The following is a 23,080-nucleotide window of genomic DNA, read 5'->3' on the forward strand; positions in this document are numbered from 1 at the left end:
GAACAGCTATATGTTAATCACCCACCTTGCTGAGCTTAGAACATTCCTTTCCAACATTACCCCAAATACGTTGTGAATTTAGTCTAAATCACCTCCTCCTTCCCAGCCCCTGTTCCACAGACCTCAGGGCGAATGGGAGGGTGACATGAAATCAAACCACAGGCCCAAGTAGGGTGTATCTGCCACAGGTCATGTCGTGCAGTTCCACGAGCACCTGGGGCACCATGCCCCGGTACACTGTCATTGTGGAAGCAGAGAAAACACATCTGTTAAAAATGAGCTTGAGTGGAAAAAATTCAGCTGGCATTCTCTTTTCCTCCCTGTCGTCCTTTTTTTAATAACACTCTTATGTAAGCTCCTTGCTATATATAGAGAGAACGGGAGCTAGGACTCGACCCGCACAGGGGCAGGCAGACGTGGGCCCCTTCCTACCCCTCCTGCCCAGGGGCGGTAGGAGACCCCCACTGCGCTGCCGTCCCTTCTCGGACCCTCAGCCTCCCCACCTGTGAAACGGGCGAGGGGCCTGGGTCTGACCTCACTCACTGGGGATGCCTGTGCAACCTCAGGGAACATCTGGGAAACATTTTTTTGGCTTAGTCAGTAATGTGTATTTTTCTTCCTATACATCTATCCAAAATTTATGCAAGAGCTAGAATTCTAACACTTCAGTCTAAGGACCCTAGACCATCCCGACCAGCTTGTCCACGCAAGAGGAGCTGCTTGCTTGTTTGTTTACTGTCTGCCTCTCCCAGCAGGCAACAGGCATGGCCAGGGCAGGACCCACCCCTGTTTTGTTCACCCATGTATTATCTGAAGCTTAGCACACAGTTCACGAATGAATGACCCATCAATGAGTAGAACGGGGCCACAGCAACTAACATTTACTCTGTGATTCTGGACAAGTTGCTCTTTCTGTACCACAGTTTTCTCATCTGTGTAATGGGATAATAGAACCTACTTAGTAGGCTGTTGTGGAGGTGAAATGAGAACAGTACTGGGCACGGAGCTGTGCTATCAGCAGCTGCTGGAATCCTCTCTCCTCCTTGGCCAATGCACCTCACTGATCCTGCTTCCCAGGCCAGAACCTGGGAGTCAGCCCGGCCGGGTCCTGCCCCCACTTCACCTAAAGCCCACCGAGCCCGCCCTCCCCTCCTGCACACTCCCCCATGCCGCTCTCCTCCAGGGTCAAAGCCCACCCCTGATCTTGTGACTCCCTCTGACTTCTGCCTCCAATAGCTTCTGCCCTCTCTTGGGATAACTTCCAAATTCCTTAACCAGCCCAGCGGGCTCCTTCTCTCCTCCCCCTTTCCTCCCTACAGTTCCGGCCCCTCCCTTCTGAGCAGCGCCCGCCCGTCTCCCGTCCACCCATCAGCCGCCAGTTCCAGCCTCACCTCCCAAGCAGAGGCCCTTCCTGGCGCCTCCAAACTGCACAAGTCCCACAGTTTGCTGCCCCCATGGGTCCCAGCACAGCTTTCACAGCATCTGCCCCAAGACCACTCGCTAGACACCTTGGGTCTGGTCTCTGATCATTCGCACGTGGACCCTTGAGGGCCTTCGCCCGCCCTGGCACAGCGAGGACCAGGAGCGGTGCTGCCCTGGCAAGAGGGGTGATGGCGGCGGGCGGAGCACCTGGGGCCTTTCTGGATTCATTTTGGTTGCCCGTAAAATAACCTGCACCAGATTTGTTTTAAGGCCAAAGTTTCTATAGAAAACACTCTCCGTGCACACACGGGAAGAGCCAGCGATTGTGCTCTTGAGAAACGCTGCAGTGTGAGGGCCGCAGGTTCGATTTGCTCAGGTGCGGTGTCTCAACTCGAGTTCCCACCTCTCACCAGCTGGGTGCAGCTTTGCCTTACAGGGACAGCACTGTGGTCTCGAGTTTTCCCCAAAATGGCGAGAAAGTTATGAAAACTCATTATATTAATCCTAAAAAGCTTGACATTTTTGCAAAGCTTACCAGTGAGTGAAAAATTAATATTAACAAAAACTGAGGCAGAAGAAACGGCGATTCCAGCTCAGAGTCCCACTACCCGCTGACATCAAACATAAATATTCTAAACACGGTACATATGTTTCCTGATAACACACCTAGAAAGCTTTATAGGGGATTAGGAGAAATAGTAGCCACTTAAACAATCTAAAAGCCCACAAAACAGAATAAATCTAATTATCATGGCTGAAGGCAAGTGTAATGCCTCCTGCAAAAGAACCGAAAATTCAACTTAAAGAGCAATTACAAACTCTTGTTAGGTAATACTAACTTTCTTTTTATTTGGCCCTCTTGCCCACCCCCGCAGTGAATTTAACAAATACTGACTGAGCTTTTACTACGTGCCGGCACGCACCACAGGGCCTAAAACAGGAGTCAATGTCTGACTGCATTAGGGCACAGCTGGATCCGGTCTATATCTCTTTACCATATAATTTATTTAGCCTTACATTCGAGCAGCACTGTGTGTCTGGTGAGAGACCGCTGGCATTTCTAGTCAGGTGGCACAGGGCAGGGTGTGCTGTGCCCCCAGCCATTCTTGGTGGCTTCCCTGTCTCTGACTCACTCTGCAGGGCGGGTGGCTTCCAAATGCCCCCGACAGCAGGGGCTGCAGCCCGGCGTGCACGCGGCATGTGCCCCAGGACCTGGCTCTCTGGACTCCTCTTTCTCTGCCTCTGCGTTCCAGGAGACCTGGCTGCGTCCCAGGGGTCCTGACGTGTAGTCACTGGCTCAACACCACATCGTTCTGGTGGGCAGGGCCACTGTTTAGAGTTTTCATCAACTACATGCTTATCGGATGGGGGGAAAGGAGTCAATTTTTTTAAAAACTTCTAGCATTAATGGTTTCTGATGGATATCTTACTAAAGTGCTAAGGTATGAGTCTTTCAATGGGCACAGGTTTGAAAGGAATGCAAACACCCACAAGAGACTGGACCATTGTCCGATTAATTCACCAGATAGCTTTATCCTGCCTCTTTCTTCCATGTTACATATTCAGGCCACGTCTGATTTACGTGGCTATGGGGAGAGACACATTCTAGCGATGGAGAAAATAAACATAAGCAGGACCACGGAGCCCCAGTCTCCACAGCAGAGAACAAACGACCCGCAGGCCGGAGAGGCGCAGGGAGGATGGGGAGAGAGGACAGAACTGGGACAAAGACCAGGACAGACTGTAGGAGCCGTGCTCATGCCGCCAGCCTGGCAGACGGCCGCCCCCAAGGTGCGTGGGACACACTCATTCATTCATCGCGTTGTCTCGCCTGCCCGGGGCGCGCCAGGCACCAGGTAGGGGCTGGGGACGCCCTGCTAAGCAGCAGTGAGAAGTGCGTGTTCTGTACAACACTTGGCTACCTCTGAGCCTAGGAGAGCACATCACATCAGAAATCTGCGTCATCAGAAATCGTATAAGTGACAAAAGGAGACTGACTTTCCCCACAGTAGACTGGTTTCCAGGCTTCTCAAAGGGTGTGCAGTGTGAGGAATTGTTTAGAGGACTTTTGCAAGGGCTGCTGGTAGTGCAGGCCCAGACACAACATATTAAAGACAAACCACTTTCTAGCCAGGGAAGTGTTTTCCTCTTATCTTCTAAATTCTTGGTGGGGGTCAGGGTGCGGGAAGGGCGTGGTTCTCTCCGGGAGCGGGTGCAGAAGGGCCGACGCAGGCCTGCAGGTCACTGGCATTAGGACCAGGCAAATGAGGTCTCCTGGCCACATGCTCACAGGAACCTGGCCTGCTTGGAGACGGAGCCTTTGTGCCTTCGTTTGTTAGTATTCGTCAAGTATGAGGGGGCATTAGGGAGTTTATGGCTTTTCTAAATTAAACAAATACATTGAACAACCAGTCAGGAGTGCATTCGTTCACACTGAAGTCTAGCAAATTCGTTCCTAAGCATACATAATAAAACAGAATAAACATAGCCAGAGGACGATCTCTCCTCTCACGGAGGTGGCCTGGGGACAGGCTGGGGCTGGCCTTGCCTTCTCCCCCTCCCTCTGCAGTCGGCAGCGAGGTCGAGCCCCGACACACCCACCACCCTGCCGGGCTTCCTCGCTCTCCGCTTTAGAAACGGGGACACACCACCTACCCACGCGGTTCCTCGTTACGTTTAGGTGAGATTATGAATGTCAGAGTCTAATGTAAGAACTTTAGTCTCCTTTCACTTTCTTTTGATACTGATAAAATACGAACATTAAATGTAGTTTTATACTGAAAACCTTCTCAAGGTCTCCGAATCCACTGGAGAACTCAATTCAGACTTCAGAAAAGCAGACATTAAATTCTCTCCAGATTTGTCAATGAATATATTGTTACTACAGAAACACCCACAGGCCAAAATACACACGGTCTCTTCCTTTCTCTCCCACAACTTAGTCTGCCAGAGCATTACAGACGGCACCTTAGAATGCAGCCCTCTCCTGCTGGAGTTGATGCACTGAAGAAAATCTGATCTGGCTTCTCCGAAAAGCAAACAACACAACATCCCAACACTTAGCATAACCCCGACTCTTGAAAAGAAAGCTGGTCTTGCACAACGGGCAGCAGAGGTCTGGAACCCATTACAGCTCAGCTCTCCAGGGCCAGCTTATCTCGTCCTCTGATGCTATCGGTTGCCAAGGAAAGTTAAAGGCAAAGTCAACTGTTGCAGCCATTTGGAACATGAGTACGTTCAAGAATTTGCAGTGCACTAGGACTAATTTATGTTCTGATGTCAGTGGCCTCGTGGTAAGGACTGAATCAGTATATTCTGCTTTAAGGCAAAAAATTCTCCCAGCCGGCAGGAAGAGTTGCAAAATAGCCTCCTCCCACCTTTACTGACTGTAATCAGTACTCCTTCACCGCATTTTAGGGAAAGTTCATTTGTGTCTGCAGTGAACTCGGAAGTTAATCACACCACAAAACTGTGGAGAATGCGTTGTCTTAAGATTGTTTCTTTCCTGATATAAGAGCTCCAAGTAGCTATTGGCATTGATAAAGTTTAAAAATGAAGTATATTCACCAAGCTGCATCTCCTTATTACTCTGCAGAAGACTCTGATTCAGGATACTTAGTCAGTGTGAAATACCCTTTGCCAATCTCAGCCTTCCTGTCAACTATTCAAGACACAGAAGGAAAGTACATTCTACAGTTAAGGTGTGAATTCTGCCAGTATTTACAGCTCAGAACTCAAATCAGCAGAGTTCTGAGTTTGCAGTTATCCTCTTTTGCTTTCAGTATTGTCTCCCTTCATATGAGTGTTTTACATTTTCTTCAAATCATTTTATCAGTGATGGTGTGAGAAGCTGTCTTTTAAGAGAAAAAAATTGCCAAGTAGCCCGTGTCTGAGTTGTGGGGCACAGGTGCTGGGCTGCAGCCCGTTCCCAGCATGGACCACGAGGACGGGGGCCTCAGCCTCTGAGTCACACAAACTCACCGTCACTGAGCCCTCTGGGCTCTGTTTCTAGCTTTAAAATTGTGAGTAAGTCTGTTATAAGGTGAAAAATAACCCTGAATAACACTGACTGGGACACAGGAGGTGTGAGAGTGAGTTCTACGGCTAATGAGCTGTCTCGCCATATTCCTGGGACTTAGTTTCTTCCTAATTTTTTTCCAGAGGAATAAATGTTCACTGTGGGAAATTCAAGGATAAGAAAATAAAAGCAGCAGGACAATAACGTGAAAGATTTCCCCCATAACCACAATCCTCACACTATCCCACTCCCCAAGGAAAGCCACTATTACAATTTTGGAACTCCTTCCAGAAACCTTACTATGCAAATATAAATACACGTAACACCCATGTTTTTATGTGTGTGGGCCTCTGTTCACAAAAACTGGATCAAGCATATGCACATTTTCCTTCATGATCGTTTATCTTTCAACATATCATAAATACCCTTCCCAGACAGTACACGAAGGCTTCATGCTTTTTCATGGCCTTGTGATATTCCACAGCAGATGTGCTGTTCCTCCCCAGTGACAGGCATGTTCTCTTCAAGCGTGCACTAGCACGGACAGAGTAGCAGTGAAGATCCTTGTACAACTTGTACCGTAGACTGGTTCTGAGTTTTCTGTGTTGGGTCTAATGATCTGTGAATTTTAAATTTTAATGGGTACAGTTAAATTGCCCTCAAAGAGATCTTATGACCTTATCTTTATCTGAAAAAGAAGAATAGATAATCCTTTCCAATCTTTTTTCAAATGAGTGTCCAATTCAATTAAGAGCTTTAAAAACCAGAATGGAAGATGGGGGGGTGGGTGGGCGATGGGTACAGCTTTGAGTTCTACTCCCGTTTCAGTTAGTCCATAATTTCAAGTCTTCTCTTGTTTTGCAAGTATTAAAACTGTTTTGTTCTGGTCCTGACATGTTCAAATTCACACTGTTTTCTTGGTAATTCTGCTAACCATAGATGAAAGTGTACACTGCTTCCTCCTGCAGAGGGGAGAGGCTGACACTGCGGCAGGGCCACACCACGCTCGCAGAGCCACCGCGTCCCACAGTGCCTGCAATTCCTGTAACAAACCTGCAACTCGAGGACCACTGTCTTAGTCTGAGCTGTGAGTTAGATGAGTCTAAATGATACTGAGTCACCCTATCACTGTAATAAATCACTTTTCTGTCCCACCTCACCACCAGGACCTGCAGGCTCTTTAGCAGGGTCACCTGTAGAAAGCAAGCCGCAAAATTCCGCATGACAGGTACCTCTCCTGTCCCACACCTACTCTGCCTCACACAGTAGATGTTTGAGACTCAGATACAGCAACTGCCAGATACCTCCATGCCTTTCTCAACTTACAAAGGGAACTCTGTTGATCAGATGTTACTGGTGTTGACACTGATGCCTTACGTATTGTTTACAGCCTTGAGTTGATGATCATCACCAGGTACCTACAGTGCTTAAATTACACGTTGAAGGGACATATTTGGCCTGCAGTTATCCAAGCCATAAAAGCAAACATGAGAAAACGAATGACACACAAACTCGAACTTTCATCTTGGCTGTACAGAGCGGATCTGTGGAACACTTTAACACGTTTTCTGTTCTAAATCTTACACGGAAGAATGAAAACAGCGAAGTGTGCGGTGGGTGTGGAACGGAACAGGAGTACAAGTTAGTATGTACATGGACATAACTGAACTCACATTAGAGGAGAAAATCTGGTAATGAAATGGCCAAAGGCATTCAGTACGGGAAAGAAGAGAAAGGAGCAAAGAGGGATCTAGAACAACTGCTTACTATTCAAACTACAGGAGGAGGGGCCTCACTTACTCAGACCACAGAAATGTAGAAGCTGTGACACCTCTGAGAGATTTTCACTAACAACTAAAAAGGGGGCTTCTTAAATCGAAGGTGTAAACACTGGCAAAAAGACGGCTTAAGACAAACCCCTTCCAAGCTCTTAGGAAGCACACATCACCTTATTATTTAAAACCACGGCTTTGCTTCCTGCCCATACTTTTTGAGTCCTGACTAGCCAAGTTCTTTGTATGAATAAATTTTACTATTCACACAAATTTCTATGATTTTGGAGTCTTTTAAATTCATAACCACCTGTCTCACAGGTACAGGTGTCCCTCGGTACCCACAGGGGACTGGTTCCGAGACCCACATGGATGTAGCTGCCGTCCCTTGTACATGGTAACACGCCGTACTGTCTGCATGTGACCCACACACATCCTCCTGCACACTTCAGACCGTCTCTAGACTACCTGTAATACCTGACACAATGTAAATACTATGTAAATAGCTGTCATACTGTATTTTAAAATTTGTATTATTTTTATTGTTGCGTTGTTATTTTTTTCCTAGTATTGTTTATCTGCAGTTGGTTGAATCCAAGGATGTGGAAACTGCCGCAGGGAGGGCTGACCGTAACCTAAACAGGTGCTCTTAGGGAAAAAGAAACGTGTTAATACGATTTGATGAGTAGGTCCTAACGTTCCTTGTCAAAGCATCCAGAAGGATCTCTCAAATGACAGAGACAGGAAATATATTGATCAATCTGTGACTGTTCCCTGCACTATTTTCATGTTTGCTGTGGCGCTGGGTGTGGCCGGCAAAGCGTCTCACCTCCTCCACCTGGCGCCTCCCCAGCCACACCCCCAGCCTGGCTGCCTCTCCACCGGGCTCCAGCCTTCACCAAACCTCTCTACCGTCGGTCTGGGTTCTCTCCTGAAGCTTCTGCCGACTCCCCTGGGCAAAGCCGGTCACTCCCTCCCCTCTGAGGACTTTTGTATCTTTTTCACCCCCGGAACTGATCAATCCATTCTGCATCTGGGCTCTTCCCTTCCCTGCCCTAAACCAGGGGCCCTGGTCAGCGTCTTATTCATTCAGGGGAATGCTGAGCATAGAACACACTGAATAAATGTTTGCTGAGTAAATGAATCATACTGGATTTGTTTGCTAGCTTTTTAAAGCATTTGGAAAGACTTCCAAGTATGTCTTAAATAATAACTTTTTAATATTTGGAATTCATCCTTTAGGAAGTTGGCAGGGAAGATACACTGTGGGATGTTACTGTCCAATTTCCTGTTGCACAACTTTTTTTCACCTCATATATTCTAATAAATCTGAGATAAAATGAGAAGACTATGGACACGTAACTTTTGAGGAGAGGCTGAGACTTAGAGCAAGAAAAGCTCTAGGTCAGCTTTGTGCTGCTCAGCCACTCTGAAATCAGCAAATTATTTAACTTCTCAAAGCTTGTTTTTTTCTTTTCCTTCTATATGTGTGTGTGCACATGTGTGGGTATTAACAGTACCATTAAATATTTATTGAATAAATGAATAAAGCAATTCATTCGGACTTGGGTCGAGAAAGGTCAATCAAGTGCAGCCTTTATTTCTGGGCACATTCTATCATGGTTTTTAAATTTTTTAAATGTGACCTAGTTATTGTTTTCTAGAGGAATGTGCCCAAGACAAAACAAAACAAAAAGCAAACTCCTTGTCAAAGCTCTTTGACTCGCACAGCCAGATGCGCCACCTTCCTCCCGGGTAGGGATTCACAGCAGATGACACTGCAAAAGCATCACGTTTAATGGCCAAGAGAAGGACATGCACATTCCCCTTCTCTGGTCGGCTACAACGCAAGCATCACCGATCCCTTCTCCACCTTCGCTAACGTTCCTGTTAGACGTGCTGAAAGCCGTGCCCCTGCCCCGGCGAGGCGTGGCACGTCTGGCAGGGAAGTTCAGTTTCCGTAACATTGTTTCCAGCCCAGGAAACGTCTCAGGTGGCTCAGTGTGGGCGAGCCGCTGCCAGTCTTTCGGGCACGGGCTTGCCAGCCTTGGATGACATCACTGGACTGAATTCCTTGCCCTGCTCACCCCACAGAAGCCTCTGCATTCAGCGAGTCTCCGTGTTTCCCAAATGCCTCATGTGATCACCACGTCTCCAGAAAGCCTAATACGGAAAGCCTCTGACTCATGTGATGAACTCCTCGCCTGTTAAAATAGCAGAAGAATTTACTAATGTACACATCAAAAACACAAGATAAGGGGGAGACTTTTTCCTCCTAACAACCGTGTGGACGCCAGGGAGGAAGACGTCCTGAGCACAGCACCGTCACCTGGAACAACGGGCTGTGACCACGACGGCAGCACGGTGTGGACGGCACTCTTCCGACACGCGAGTACTGCACCCAATTTGTGTATCCCGAGGTCCAAGAACTACCTGAGGTCACTGACAATCAAATGTAAGTTTAAAATACTCTTCATTTAAACTATGTAAACTTTTCTAACTTGAGCTAAACAGAGAAGACAAACCCCTGCCCAGGTGGAGTCTATGACAGGAGCCAAACTTCCTCCTGTCCCCTCGACAAGAGGTTGCACCAGTTCATTAATCATCCCGTTTCCCAAATTGCAGAACATCCAAAGGGTATTGCCTCCAGAAACAGAAATTAGCATAACAAATCCCAAAAGGTTTGCAGGGAAGTCTTTTATTTATGTTCCGTGGCCCACTACTGATAAACCTTCCTGCCAGAATTCCTTTCTGGCAAAAGCCTAGTAATCACACTTCCCGGCCAGTTCGGTGAGGGACACCGGGAATGTCCCTGGCCTTTGTACACCCTGACATACATACGACTACACAGCGGTCGGAACACCTCTGTCGTCCCTTTTTGGGTAATGGGCACTTGGGATTTTTGAGCAGCTTTTATTTCTAATATAGTTTGACTGACCATGCTTATAATTTTAACCAGAACGCAGCACTCACGGATGTCTGAGAGTCATCTTTCTACTTCTCCAGGAGGAGGGAACCATATTCCATAAAGTCATCAACATCTAAAAGGCTTTAACCAAACTCCAAGAGAGCAAAAAGAGGACGTGCCAGCGACAGAACTGGACGGGATGCCTCCCAACCCTCCTTCCAGGGTGGGGACAGCGAAGCTGCGAAGAGCCCCGAGCTCCTCGGCTGGTCTCCTCGCTTCAAGAGCGGGACACAGACCCAGCGGCAAGGTGGGCTGTCCGGGAGGAGACGCCGGCCATGCATGGCCTGAATGAGAACCCGCAGCCGTCAGAACAGGGACCTGGGTGACAGGCCTGTCCCCAGCTAGTTCAGAACACAAAAGGCGGCAGCACTAAGCGAGAGGCCTGCAAGTCACTGACACACCCTGCACTTTACTGCACCATTAACCGAGACGGAGACACCGAGACACAGACCTCTGGGAGGCTGAGGCAGGCACCAGGTGTGCGCCGATCCTGCCAGAGGACGGCCCATGTGTTCAGCCGCATCCTGTGGTTTCGTGACACTCTGACCTTTAATCAGACTGCTGAGGAGTGGAATGTCAGAGTTTCCTGACTAGCAATTTCAGTGTCGCCAATAAAAACCGAAATAGTTTCTCTTTTTTTTTAATTTTAATGAACACTGCAGAAAGGACTCGGAATCTGTAAACCACACCCAGAGTGAATGAAACGAGCACATTGCCTCGGAGGTCGGAAGCAAATCCAAAAACCCGAGGTGAGACAGACCACACCCAAGATCCCAGCAGGGCCACCGGCCCCCCCACTGGCTTCAGGATGCTCCGTCCTGGCGTTCTGGGCCAATTCTCTGAACGACTGAACAGTAACAGCGTAGCTGTATCACTCTGTGGATGCTGCATAATTACTGTTTATTCAAAGCATCATCAACGAATAACTGTGGTACCACGTAGGCTATGAAACCGTTCACCATCAGTGTGATTTTGAAATGTGTCCTAATTACAGATTTACGTGGACACTACAGCACAATGAACAACTAGAGCCACATGACACTGAGCAAACATGCAGGAGTCCAAGGTGAATCTCCTCTTTCATTGTCAGATTTGTACTTGGCTTGGTAAGTAGACAAAATCAGAATGATAGGGTTATAAAGGAAACACACAGGGAAACTGAGCTCCAAGCAGAGCTGTAGAAGCCACAGTGAGCTTCCCCGGAGCTACAGACCTCACAGAGATGCGGAAGGGACGCAGCGACTGCCACTCCATGGCCAAGGTGTCTGCTCAAAGCCATCGCTGCCTTTCTGCTCAGCAGCCAGCCCGGGGCAGGTGGCCAGGCTGCGGAAAGTGCCACTGTGTTCCTCCCTCGGGACCCAACCACACGCTCCCATGGCAATGACTTTCCCAGTAAACTGGTGTCCAAAGACTTTCCTCCTGCACTTGCCATCAGTGCTCGCAGTCTGGCTGCCAGATCTGCCCCGTGTTTTCTGAAGCTCTCAGAAAACCCTACAGCTGCCCTCGGTGCACGTTTCCAGGCGGAACCACCACCCTGCACCGCATAAAAGAAAACCAGACTCAGGAGGTCCAGGTCCTGCAGGAAGTGCAGCTTGGGAAGTCCCAACCTTCACAAACTTCAATTTTTAAAAATCTGGACTGCCCCACCGAGCTCCCCGCGCGGGAAGCAGCAAACGTCCTTCTATTTTTAAACAAATGGAACTTTCCCCTCACATAGCACTGGACTGCAGACATCTCAACCTTGATGTGCTTGTGAGGGGTCCAAATGTAGGCTTTTAAAAATCTCTAAGTATAAAATAATTCCAGATAACCTTTTCAAGTGAGTGGTCAGACTGCGTCATTCATCTGTACCCGGAGGCAAAGAGTTGACCCGAGTAAAGGTCTGGCAGCCTCACACGTATGACGGCTGCACTGAGCGTCCACCACACCGCTGGATAGTTCTGCAAAAGCAGAGGACGAACTGATATTAAACGGTATAATTTTCTGTGTTTGGAAACTGACAACTCTGGCTGGTTGTGTATAAAGAAGGGCCAAGGAGTCATCGTGGACTTGGACAACTGCCATCTATCGCTAGATGATTTTTTTTTTTTTGTTTGCTCTTCAAAGAAATTTGCAAATCCTGATGTACTACTCTCTCTTGCAAATAAAACTTCCCCCTGGAGAGGCGAGGTCCAACTTATCTGCTGTCCCTGGGTATCTTGCCCTCACTTGCCTGGACAGATTTATAGCCGCTGGTGTGGACAGTGTGGCCTCAGACATTCTACGTTACGTAACCCCACGGTGTGATGTGAGAGATGCATGGAGTACATGTGGATTCATTCCGTCTCCTCGTAAGGAGCCAAAAAAATATTTTTTTAAAAAAATCCCCATGTCACCTTCTATACAAATATGCCCATTTATAGTTATGAAGACAAGTAGAAAATGAGGCTTTACCAAGAAAAACCAAAAATTTTTCCAACTCCAGTTTTGAATCAATTCATTTGTGGTTTTACTGGAATATGCTTCACTTCAACATTCTGTCACTGGGCAGATTTTGCAGACGACAGCAGAGTTTACCCAAATGACAGGATCTCTGTACTCAACCCTCAGACACTGAGAGCCCAACTTCCTCACTTAATGCTCTCTGTGGGGGCAAATGCCTTCTCCCCAGGCTTTAACTACCACCTGTGGTGACAATTCCCAAGTCGGATCTCCTCCCAGGATGCCAGGCTAAGGTATCTCATTGTTCCCGGGACCCCTCCCCACTTGGGGTGTCCCCAACTGAACCCACCTCCCTCCGAGCTGCTCCCTCCCCCGTCTCCCCAGGAATGGCAGAATGGCAGCCCACCCACTGCCTGGCACCCCTGGGAGCTGCCCTGGACCACGCCCCCCACCCCCACACGCCCAGCACCACCAGCTTCTAACTATCCTCGGACTCCACCCACCTCAATCCTTCCTTCACCACTAACTTAGCTGAGATCACTGGTAGCTATTCCCTCCCGGATTCTAACCGCTGCAACTGGTTTTCCCGTTTTCCAGCTCACTGTGCCCTCACCAGGCACTAGCCAACAAGCAGTCATAAAACAGAAGTAGAAGGTATCTTCGCTGCCCTCAACAAAGGCATAATCTGGCAGGAATGAGGTTGCTTTAGGTAGCCCTTGGGGAATAATACAATAGAACATACAATTAAGAATTCTTTCATAATCTAACACTCAATCCATTAGGGAGATGGGATTAACTCAATTAAATAATTAGCAACACAATAAACGGGTATACAAGTGCTGTCTTATGACTATAAGCACCAGACATTTCAGAGAAGGAAGAGAAAGATGTGACAATTAGAGAGAACTGTAAATGGAATTTCTAGACAAGTGTGTAGGTTTGCTGTGGCTGTTACTCAATAAGCACGAACCACACGTGGACTTGGTGCAGGGCTCTGCTCTGAGTGACAGAGCAAGGCGACAATCATAAGCTCGTCCCTCGAGAAGTGAACCAGATCACGGAATTCTGAGCTCCCATACACTGCGGATGTGAGAGCCGGAGTTCGAGCTGGGCAGATCCTGAGTGCACATTTCACAGCTAAATTCAGGCCCCCTTTGTCCCCGGCTACTGTTCCCATCTCTCCCCAACTGCCCTCTGATGCTCCTGCAGCCGATGGCCACACTCCACGGCACTGATAACACAGAGGCGAGCAGCAGCGAACCCCCACCAGCTCCACTGCTGCTTCCTCCCAGCCCCGCGTGTGCCCACAGACCCTGCCTCTGCCCCGAAAACAGGACCCCAGCAGAACCCTCCCTGTGCCCTCTGCTTGCGCCCCAGATCCTGGCTTCTCCAGGCTGTCCCTCCAGCGACTGTCCCCTCTTTCCTGACCTTTGCATATAAAAGGTCAAGCCCTTTGTTGTTCTTGGACACCTCCCCGGTCCCTGGCTGGAGTATCTGTAGTGACTGATGAGGATGGCATGTACTTAAACATCTGCAGTCACAAAATAAAATGGTTTGCTGGGAGGAACAAGCGCATAGATACCCCTGGACTTGTTCTGACTCCCAGCCACCCTTTGGCTGTCCCCTCTGTCTCCCTAAATTGCATCCCCCACCTGATACTCCTTATCCTCCTCCCTGGCTTTATTTTTTCCCAAGCATAGAACTCCTCTGAAGCACTAAACGTTTAGTTTATTTTGTTTATGGTTCGTCTCCTATCACGCTCCACAAGGGCAAGGATTTTTGCATATTTGTCCATTTAGTTCATTGCTTTATTCCCAGAGTCCAACACAGTGCCTATGGCATAGGACTTGCTCAAAAATATTTGTTGAGTTGAGTTAATGAGGTCCCAGCCTGCTTTTTTTTTTTTTTTTTTTGAGACAGGGTTTTGCTTTATCATCCAGACTGCAGTGCAGTGGTACGGATCATAGCTCAGTGCAGCCTCCAACTCCTGGGCTCCTGCCTCGGCCGCCCATGTAGCTAGGACTACAGGCATGTACCACCATGCCTGGCTAATTCTTTTATTTTTTGTAGAGATGGGGTCTTGCTCTGTTGCCCAGCTTAGCCTTGAATTCCTGCCCTCAAGCGGTGCTCCTGCCTTGGCTTCCCGAAGTGCTGGGATTACAGGTATGAGCTACCATGCCCAGCCCAGAACTGCCATTTCTGATCTGTGTGACTCAGGGCAAATTACTTACCCTCTCAAAAATCTCACTTTGATCATTTTTAAGATGGTGGTGCTGCCAGTACTCACTACATGGGACTGTGGTGAGGATTAAATGACATAAGGCATGTTAAACATTTTAGCACATTTTCTGATTTGAAGTACTTAACAAATGGTACCTATTCTAGGATTAATTAGAGGCTTATAATCTATACATCAGCATCCAAGTTCACCTTGAGTCTCTCTAGCCCCGAATAGGTATTGGTTTGGGAAATTTAGTAGACTGGTATCAAAAAGAAAAATAAGATGGCTATATGTTTCCTTTTCTTCTATTATTGAAGATTCCATTTAAACCTAACCCTGACTTTAAACATACAACTAGGTAGCTAGTGTTAAGGTCTAGGTTCTGCAGTAACAACTGTGTTTAGTAAGGCAACGTCAGTCAATGGGCGGCTCACATCAACCAGCCATCCAAACAGCACCCATGGGTGACTGACACCCAGACCTCACTTCTTCCCTCTTACCTGTGCCCTCTTCCCCCTCTTCTCTTTCCTCTGCTGCCACAAAGCCACCTGCAGGCAGGATCCCCCTCCCCACAGCTCTGTAGTCCTGGGGGGGGGGTCTCTGTTAGCATGAGGGGAGTAGGAAAGGAAATGTATCTTGCACACCTTTATTTTCCCTCCAGGGTTTAAATGGAAAAAAAAGAGAAGGCAGGGGTCACTTTTGCCACTGTCCCTGGGATTATAAACCATAAAAAACTCAAGTTGGAGCTCTGAGTGCATTTTCCCATAAAAACCATGTTATATATAGCGGCTTGGTTCTATGGTACTATTAATACAGCGGAATACTGCGGCTGTGATTTCTAGGCTGCCCTGGGAACCCAACCTCTAACTGTGACATGGTTTCAATGAAAGAGTTCCCAGCAAATCCACACTCAGAATGCGGCCCATCCCAGGGCTGAGGGCTGCCTACTCCTCCAACTCCTGGCCTCCAGCGATCCTCCCGCCTCGGCCTCCCAAAGCTCTGGGATTACAGGCGTGAGCCACCGCGCCCGGCCTTGCCTGCTCCTCAGGAGGTGACAGTTTCACAGAGGCATCATAAACGTCATGAATATTAACGTCGAGCTTAAGAGTCTTATGTGTGGCCCAGCGGTACTTCCCGTCTGTCTGGATGGGGAACCGCGGCCGGCCTGCCCCGAGCGCACGCGGGGACCCGAGGGCCAGGCCGGTCACAGCTGCTTGGCAAAGGCTAGCCTCCTCTCTCCCTCTGGTTGGTAAAACTCTAGTGTCTACTTCTTTCCCTTGGTTTTGTGCATCTTCTTAGAAATCTATTTTTAACACTTCTATATGACCAAAAAAAAAAAAAATGCAAAGTTTTTGCCAACAGAAACCAGAAGACGGTTGTTGCTCATTTCTTCTGGCGGACACAGCTTGTCAGCCAGCGGCAGCTGCTCCCTCAGGAGGAAGCCTTGTCCCTCCAGCGAGCCCTCAGCCTTGCGGCAGTCTGCGCCAGAGTGAAAACGGCCACCTTAGCGGGCCATGGCGGAGCTCGGGCAGCTGCCAGCGCAGGCGGCGGGACACGCAGCGCCGACCTCGGTCCCCCGCGCCTCGGTGGCTTCCCCGCGGTCGCCGTCCAGCACACACGGGGAAGAGGGGCTCACCTGACCGGAACGGCTTGTGTTACCAATTATGGTGAGCTGAAGCACACAGCCAGTAAGGCAGCTGCGGTTTACCGCTCAGGAAGAAATCTGTGCTTTTCGTCCACGGGGCTGGGCAGAACTCGGTCCATGCCACCAGTTTCCACGTGGTGTCCCTCCTTCCCTGACTTCCCCTTTGGTTCTGTGCTTTCTAGAATGGGCCACTGCCCTCCAGCCATCGAAACTGTTTGGACGAAACCTTTCTCATCTACCACCTCCAATTCTTTATTCTGATGAAATCTGATACAGGCCTTCCCTATTTAAAAAAAAAAAAATCCCTTGAATCAGTGCAATCTTGAAGGGGTCTCTAGGGCTGAAAACCTGACAGACAGGAGCAGAAAGAACTGAGCGCCTCAGTCTTACCACTGTGTGGCCCAGGAGAAGGTCCTTACTTTCTCCACATCTGTCTTTAAAATCTGGTAAAGCCCCATTTCTTACGCTGTGTCTCAAAAGAAATATTACCGAGAGGGGCTAATGTGTACACAGTACCAGGAGCACTTTCAAAGAAGTTTAGTGCTCTTTTAACGTCTCACTATTTTTAAAAAATGTATATTTAATGTCTACACTTCTCCCATTTACTTGAATGGGGTTATTTTGCAGGATATTAAATAGTAGGCAATTTTGGAAGTATTGTGAATTTTGATTACCCAATGTTTATGAGGCTCTTCTGAAATAAATGCTAAAAAAGTACATTTTGATATGAAATTAAGTGGAAGTATACAGAAAAGACAATGCCTCATACATGTTTTTATAGTTCCCAATGATTGTGAAAGGAATCTGGAAAGAAGGAATATCGATAATTATTTGGACAATTAATAATTGTTTGTCCTCTTGAAATAATGACGTTAGCACCTTAAGCAGTGTGGATGCCTTGATAACTTCCAAGAAATGCTTTATATTTCAGTAACAATTATTTGCTTCAAATACAGTAGGGTCAAATGTTTACTGTAACCTAGGGAAATAATATTTTGGGGAAAAAAGGCAACTACCCTCAAAAGTAGTACACATAATACAGCTTCTGAGCAAAGTTTTAAAAACACCAACTTTAGGCTTCAGAATACAGTAAAATCTTGAAGATCAACCACGGTGCAATGTGGTGACACTCAATTTTATTCTGTATCTTAAAGTTTAAAAAGTCAACTAAAAACTGTATCTAGGGCCCATAAGGATAGACTGAAGCAACAGCAAGGCTGTTACAAGCAAGGCACCTACCTGTTATTTACTAAATCCACGTCCTCCCACCTGGGACAGCTGGGCAAGCAGCTATTACATCATTCAAAGCACGGAGTCACTGCACCGCACCAGCTATCAGAATTTTATGATTCATGGATTTCAACAATCCCAAGAAATAAAGCTGCATTATCTCCAACCACCACCCATGCTCCTCACTCGGGCGCCGGTGTGCACGCGGCCTGCTCCGCGACTCGCTGCCCAGGCCCGGGTGGGTCCTCGTCCTCGTGAGCGCCACGTGCGCACCATGCAACCACTTCCCTCCCTGCTCCAAAGACAAAGTAGAAGAATCAGTAAAACATAAAGCTTAGGAATCAGTTGGAAAACCTGTCACCTAGCTCTTGTCCATCTTCTGTATTTACCGTTCAAGGACGTACTGACTCTCCGCCGCCTCGCAAGTCATAAATCTCGCAGCTCTGCAAGGCACCCGGGCACATCAACTGCTGCGTCAACCAACATACACAGACGAGGGAAGAATCAAATTCACCCACACCTCTTATCGCTAATCACGTCTGCCTGGTCTTGAGGGGGAAAAAATCTCTCACCGGGCGTGTAAAAAAAAAAAAAGCAAGGAGGATGCTGCCTGCCTTCGTACTATGACCTGCGAAGCGACCCAAACCACAGGCGGACGACGGGCACCAACGTTCCCTGACAGCGGAGCTGCCGAGCCCGCCCGGCCGGGCCGCCCAGCGCGAGTCAGGGAGACGTCCCGCAGCCGGACCCGCAGCTCCCAAGTCGGGGCGACCGTCCCTCGGGCCGCGGGCGGGGGCGGCCGGGCCAGTGCAAACGCTGGTCGCCCGGGACGTGCATTCTCCACCCGGGCCTGCCCACCCGTCAGGCTTCTCCGCGGTCCGCAGGGAGACGCGGACCCAGGCGTCGCGGCTCGCAGAGCGGTCGGGGCCGCACAGCGGGGCTGGCGTCCGCCCTGGCGCCGGAGGACCAAGCCTGCGCCGGGGTCCCGGGCCATGCGCCCTCCGCCCGGCGCGAACAAAGGGCCCAGCCCCCGTCGGCTCCAGCGACCAGACTCCCTTCCGGAGCCCGGACCGCGCGTGGCTCGGGACGGAGCCCCCGGCGTCAACCAGGCAAAAAGGCGGAAAGCCCCCGGCCCGGGGCGGGGCCGCCCGAGCCCCGCGCCACGTACCTGCGCGCGCACCCGCACCCCCGGCCCCGCGCACCCACATCCCCGGCCCCGCGCACCGGCCCCGAGCTCGCACAGCCTGGAACGGGCCCAGGAAGGACGGGGCGGGGGAGGGGCGCGGGCCGGGTCGGGAGGACCCCTCCCCCCGCCCGCGCCCGGCGGTGAGGTCACCTCCCTCCCAGCCCCCACCCGCGCCGCCAGCCCCGCTCGCGGCCCGCACCCGGCTCCAGCCCTGCGGGACCGGGGCCGCGGTTAAGCGGGCGCGGGGCTGAGAGACTTGCACGACAGGGAGGGTCGTCCGGGGCGGCAAAGCGACCCCGTTAAGATGATGCAAAAATCGCCACCTCGAATCCGGCGGGTGGGGGAGGGGGCGCTGCAAAGGACCGTGAGCTGCGTGGACACTGCGTCTACAAGTTGCTGTCCCCTCCCCACGCGCCCGTCCCCTTCTGGAGCCCCCCAGCCCCCCGGGCCCCCGGGCCCCCGGCGCTCACACGTCCCTCCCGCCGCGGCCACCCCGCACCTACCTCGGGCCCGGCGCGCCCCGCCGCTGCGTCCCGGCCGGTGCGGGCGGCTCGCGGGCAGGTCGGTGCTTTATACCGCGCGGCCGGTGACTCAGTGGCCCCGCGGCCGCCCTTCACAATAAGAGTCCCGCAGGGGGAGGGGCGGCCGCGGGGGGAGGGGCCGGGTCGGGAGGCCCCCGCCCCCCCGTCCCCCGCCCGCCCTGCTCAGGAAGAATTGGACTTTTCCCGGCTAAGGGGGCTGCGGCCTGCGGGGCGGTCCCCCGGGTGCCCCCGCCGTTTCCTTTGCGGACCGGAGTGTGCGGCGACCCCGCAGCCGCGCGGGGGGAATCGCCCCGCAGGGACCGGCCCGCGGGCGGGGGGGGGCGCGGAGCGTTCGCGTGGGCCCGTCGGAAGGCTCGGAGCTCCGTGGGGTGCGTTTCCTTCCTGAGGACGATTTCTGGATTCCCATTAACTGCCTTGCTCTGTCCTGCGCACCAGGCACTCAAGTCAGGACCCCTCGGGGCGAAACGTCGCCGCCGGGAGGAAGCGCCGTCCCCAAGCTGGGCCTCGCCTGCCCCAGGCCCCGCGGCTTGCTCTGATCTCGGTGGAATTTCTGGAGAGCTGCCCTAAAGGAGGACAGGGCTCCTTAATTCCAGAATCAGTTTCCTATGTAAAATTCGTGACAAATTGTGGACTGAGCCCTAAACCCAGATCACCAACTTTTCCTTTCACCGACCCAGCTGAGGACACCCCTGGCTCTGAGTCTAATCCTCTGGTAGCTGTCCTGTTTGTCCTGCCAGAGTGTGTGCCCCGTGACTACTGGGACCAAATCTTTTATACACAACAATTTCTCAATAAAGTGAACGAAAGCATGCACGCATGGTACTACCTAACATTTGTTGAACCTATTGTCATACCAGGCCATTTCTGTAAGTTGGTCACCAACTAAATGCCAGTAAATGCCAACCAGATTTGAATAGTCAGTAGACCACTTGCTTAAATGGTCTAGTACTGCAGTTTTATCCTACCTTCATTATTGATATCTAACAATAGGGTTTCTAGGTTCACTGTCCTGAGCCAGATTCTCTCTCTTATGCACACAGAAATATCTTTGATTTTTAAATGAAAAATGATGTCTGTAGAATACTCAAACAATAAACCAAAAAAGCGAATGGCCCCCTGTAATTCTACTCCCAGGGGTAAACATTGATAAGTGCCTAGAGTATATTCTTCCAGACTGTTGTATGTGTATTGAAACACATGTTTAAAACAGGTTAGACCATCGTTCACATACAATTTTGTAACCTACTTTTTTAAACCTAACAATATGCTGGAGTCGTCTTTCCAAGGATAACGCAAGGCATTGTCATCTATTTAAGTTTTGAGAGGGTGATAGGCCAACAGCTCATTGTCCTGGAGGGCAGAGGGAATTTAAAACGTGAAAACCCCCTTTTCTATTCTAATATTTCTGGTAGTATTTCTAATCATATTTCACTGTTTAACTTTTCCTTTCTTTGAATTTTTAGCTTGTTCGTTCCCATGTCAAATGGCATTAGGGCAGCAGCAGTGACGTCACTTGGCCTGTACGGGACACTGAAGAAAATGCCATGAGAGTCAGGACTCAGGGTCTGTGCCATTAACTATGGCTCTCTGGAGCTTCCTTATTTCCACAATAATGGGATTAACCTGCTGAATTCTTAAGTTACAGTTCATGAATTTTGTGATTTTATGATTTCGGAGTCCATTCTCAATATAAGCACAGAAAGAATAAAGCAGATAAGCATCGGGTACTGCAGCCTCTAGCGTTTACCTGCTAAGGCGGGGCAGGGAGGTACGATGGGCGGAGCTGAGTAGCTGTGAGAAGGCAGGCCCACTTCCCCTACCTCAAGGGGCAGCAGCAGGAGGGTGGGCCAGTCCATCTGTCTTCTCTGTGTCTGTCTTATTCCAGCTACAGGTACCGGAGAGAGGCACTCCTGTGGCATTCATATTTTACTTTTCAGTGCCAAGATCCAGCAAGATTTAAGGAACTGATGCAAAACATTGAATATTTTAATGTTTTCAACTTTAAAGTTTTTATGCACGAAGTGTGGGAGGTGTGGATACCTCTTAGCCATCTCCTTGGACAAGTCCCAGAGCCGCTAAAACTAGTATCACTAGAAACGCTGATGAGAGTTCCTGCCAAGTTTGAGAAAGGAAACTCCGTCCTGCCCTGCACATAGAAGATTCTGATCAACAGCCTTCTCTTTGGATTGTTGTTTCCCCATTCTCCCTGAGCTAAAACTCAGAGTTCTCCGGTTTTGCAGTCAGATGAAAAGGGCGGAGAACGACTACGCAATGAGCTTTTATTTCCCCAGGAGCTGCCCTTGTGGGATGCCCCCTGACCCCATGGCGGTGTTTGGCAGAGGGTCTGCCTGGGGGACCTCCAGCTCGGCCTTCGGTGTGCCGTGGCCATAGATCTACGGCTTCAAACATGCAAAGTTAATTTGAGATTAAAGCATTTTGCTGAATTTTCCAAGTGGTTCAGTCAGGGAGGAAAGTGGAATGGGTGAAATAAATTCTTCAAATCATTCCTTTATTCTGCTTTTCCTGTTCTCCTCACAAGTGAAAACTGTGCAACGCAGGTGGTTAAAAACTCAAACAACAAAAGACACCTAAAAACCAATGGTATTCACTGAACAAGGACCGTCTTGATAGTGAAGCCAAATCACAGATCTATCTATCTAATCTACCTATCTAATCGTTGACGGGTACTATGTGCCATCTATCTCAAAAATGCTCAGCATAGGTAATAATGCTTTATGAAGTAGATACTATTAGCAAACCACGTGAATGTCTTCTCACCAAAAGTCCATTAGAAAAACTGCTACCACAAATTTGTTTATCCATGCCTTTCTAACTTAAAAATTAAAGCCAAAATCCATATTTCCATATCTTTTATTTATGTGTAACAGCAAAAATGTTAATATATCTTTAGGCATTTTGCTTAAAATAATATCTTAATGAAAATTACCAAAATTTGAGATTTTCTTAAAAATATTCTTGGCTTCTGGTTTGGCAGATTTCCTGTAAGGAGCCTTTTGCTATGTATTTCCTCAGAGTGACGGATGGTGCATATAACAGAAGTTCTGATAGCAATTCAGCATCAGGATCTATTTCCATGCACTGCTGGTGTTTTGATATTATTTTAAAAAATTTGTTGATTTAGCTCTTGCTGTATTTTTAAAAGGTACAAAATCTTGGCTGAATGTCCCATTTCTTCTACTGTAGAAATTACCTTTGCAAGAGCTTCCAACCAGATTGGGTAAACAAGAACAAGCCTAGTGGACTAACAGTAATTATATATCAAATTATATACTAAAATTATACATTAAGTATAATATGTATTAAGTATAATGTATATATTATATATAGAGATTTTACCTGATACTGTTCCCAACTAATGTTATTTTGAGGAAAATATTTCTTAGAGTAGAATGCTTAAGATCAGCTTTTATTCCATTCATTTTAAAAATAAGCACCTTTTAAAAATCTTGGACTGCTTTGAATTTGGATTCTGTAATTAAGTGTAACATTTTATATGAAACACATTTGTTTCCCCATCAACAGTTACTAATTATTTCAACAAAAGTGAGAAACTGTTAAACATCAAGACGTGGATCTCCTCAAGGGGCCGGCCCCCGCGTCATGGGATCATGAGTGCAGACTGTGGGGGGCGGGA

General features: G+C 48.9%; 1 protein-coding gene across 2 annotated transcripts in view; it reads right to left on the reverse strand.

Annotated features, from left to right (window-relative positions):
* The window catches only part of PALLD (palladin, cytoskeletal associated protein), a 196,832-nt gene that overhangs the window by 60,426 nt on the left and 113,326 nt on the right, over positions 1-23,080 (reverse strand). The window contains exon 1 of one of the 2 annotated variants that reach the window (XM_045552537.1): positions 19,387-19,422. The exons of the other annotated variant lie outside the window; for it this stretch is intronic. The gene's annotated coding sequence lies outside the window, so the exon portion shown is untranslated. Of the gene's footprint in view, positions 1-19,386; positions 19,423-23,080 lie in introns of those variants that run through there. 2 annotated transcript variants of the gene reach the window in all.

The sequence above is a fragment of the Lemur catta genome, chromosome 5 (genome assembly GCF_020740605.2).
Source record: "Lemur catta isolate mLemCat1 chromosome 5, mLemCat1.pri, whole genome shotgun sequence".
NCBI lineage: Eukaryota > Metazoa > Chordata > Mammalia > Primates > Lemuridae > Lemur > Lemur catta.